The sequence below is a fragment of the Gavialis gangeticus genome, unplaced genomic scaffold (assembly GCF_001723915.1).
Source record: "Gavialis gangeticus isolate Ggan-Ray unplaced genomic scaffold, GavGan_comp1, whole genome shotgun sequence".
NCBI classification, from domain to species: domain Eukaryota; kingdom Metazoa; phylum Chordata; order Crocodylia; family Gavialidae; genus Gavialis; species Gavialis gangeticus.
Window position 1 is genome coordinate 38,771,197 of NW_017728998.1, and position 2,735 is coordinate 38,773,931.

Here is a 2,735-nt window from a genome sequence, read left to right on the forward strand (position 1 = left end):
GGGGATACCCGGAGATGCTGATACATGTGATGCGAAAGGCTGCCGAGCGCGTCAATTTCTGTGCTCTGGGAGGTTCGATTGAGTCTGTTCTGACGTGCTCGATTTCCCATGCATCGGAGCAGGTTCCCCACACATCTGTAGGAGCCTTAGGATGTTGACAGAGTAGAAGGAAAAACTGGAGAAAAACAGACACGTGCTATTATTTGTTGAACTGAGTTCAATATGAAGCAGTACCATTGTAAAAAAATGGTACACAAGAGCTAGGTACAGACATTCAAAAAGCCCAAGGCAGAATTGATCTCAGTACTATGATTTTCTGTAAGTATCGTAGCTTAGATCGGTAGTGAACAGGATACACATTTGTCCTTTGGTGGGAGGGGCCAAATCTTAGAATTACAAGGTTCCACCATTGGTTCCACCATTTTTAAGCCAGGCTATGCATGTCAGACTTCTGTTCTGAGTATAGATCAGTTTCCAGTCACTTATACCAGTAAAACTGTAATGCCTGTACCTGCACTCATCTACAGGGATGCAAATCAAGACTAATTCAATTGTGGTCAGTGGAATTCCACTCATATACAACAGGAATGAAGGAAGTGCAAATGAAGAATAGTATCTTGTTACTCATGCTTGTGGTAATGGGAGGCTTCATAACAGTTAATTGTTGTGGTGAAATGGTTCTGGCTAGGTTACAATTCTGTTTTTCATTAATTATTTTCTAACTCTTATATTTAAAACCTGAAACCTGTGGTTAAAACCTAGTTTTTTATTTTAAGTCAAGATAAATAAGAACCAGGTTCTAATATCCTTTTTCATATTAAATGGTACAGATTGAGATCAGTGAGAATGCCCGTGAAGTATGGTACTTTCAATGTGAGTAAGCAATATTAAAATCTAGTCCTAAATAAAAACAAATTAGTGGAGCCAGACTGTAACAAGATAAAGATATGATAGTCATTGCTAGTGGGTGCATTTACATGAGACACTTTACTGTGCATTAGCCTAATCTAATGCACAGTAATGAGTCACCATCTATACATGTGTGGGATTTACTGGGCAGTAAATTAGGCTAATGTGCCATTTACTAGTACCAGAAAGTACAGGGACTAGATAAATGGCACATTAGCCACTGTGCAGTAGAGCACATGTAGATGCTGACTGGGAACAATTTACTTCTAATGCAGGGGTGGCTGTAGTGGCAGCTGTCTCTCCAAAATGTGGGGATTAGGACCTGTCCCAATCTCCATGTGGTTAGTAGAGCTGCCCTGGTAGCCAGGACTCATGTATCACAGCCACATGGACATTGGATCAGGACCCAACCCCATGTGACCAAAAGAGCTGTCCCCACTTGGTGAGGATGCTGCCTGTCACACACATGGGTACTCCGACCCTACCGATGGGAACCAGCCCCCATGTCTCTTCCAAAGCTTGGAGCTCCCCCTGGCTGCTACAGGGGGGCAGAGTAAAGCAGCCCTAGACTGGGCTGCTCCTGTCAGGTGCAATTTGTTCCCAACAGAGGTGCACACGTAGACATGAACCCCAGAGTGTTTTAATGAGCCTGAATTTTCTGCAAAGAAAACACAGGCACATTAAATGCGTGTGTAGACATGCCCACTGGGTAGCACGGCTAACCTATCTTGAAATAATATGGCAATGACACAGTAGCCATGGAAATTTCACCAGCCAACACTAATATGCTGACAACAGACAGACTGCCACAGAGGGCTATGCGGGGGTCATGATTTATATGAATGCAGTGGCCCCCACCACCCTATTCAAGTGGTACAATGGGGAAATTACCACTCTTTCGATATAAATTCTTTCTACCAACTTTAGTGGACACAAACCGAAACCTACATGGCTGCATATTTGAAGTACAATCCTATGCCAACTCAAGGAACTTGCAGACCAAGTGGATGAGGTATCGTTAAACCACCCCTGTGTCTTCCTGATCCTAGGTTTCTAAAGGATTTGGAATGTCCCCGGGGGGGGGACCTAAATTACAGTTTCCTCCACCATCTGCCATAATACCATGATTCTGCACCAGACATGAGCCTCCCCGGTTAGATTTCTCAACCTGCCATTAACATCTTCTGTGATCTTGAGCAAATCACTTAGGCTAGGTACAGACATTCAAAAAATCCAATGCATAATCAAGCTAAGTTATATGGTTTTCTGTAAGCAGACTAGTTTAGATTGGTAATGAATAGAACACACATTAGCCCTTAGGGGGAGGAGGGGTTCAAATCTTAACCAGGTTCTGTCATTTTTAAACCACTCTGTATGTACCAGCCTTTTGTTTTGTTACAAGACAGACCAGTTTTGTGCGCCAATTTTTTGTTCCGTTTATGGGTATAGACTGGCTTCTGATCATGTATACCAGTAAAAGTGTAATGTTTGTACCTGGCCTTAGTCTTCTTCTGTTGGATCCATAGAGGAAACATGCTCATTGTAGCTTCCACTAGATTATTTGTAATATACCATTCCAAGATTCTAGCGTCCAAGATTAAGGATAACAAAAAGTCCTTTTTCAAATATATTGGGAGGATGAAGAAGGTGCCGGGTAATGTGGGACACCTGCAGGATACGCTGGGCAATCTGGTGGTTGCGTCAGAGGAGAAAGCGGACCTCTTTAACCAATTCTTCACCTCCGTTTTCTTGTGCAGGGACCGGGACTTCCCTGCTGTGATAGAAGCCGGACTCGAGGGGATCGCCTTCAGACCTCAGGTTGGGGA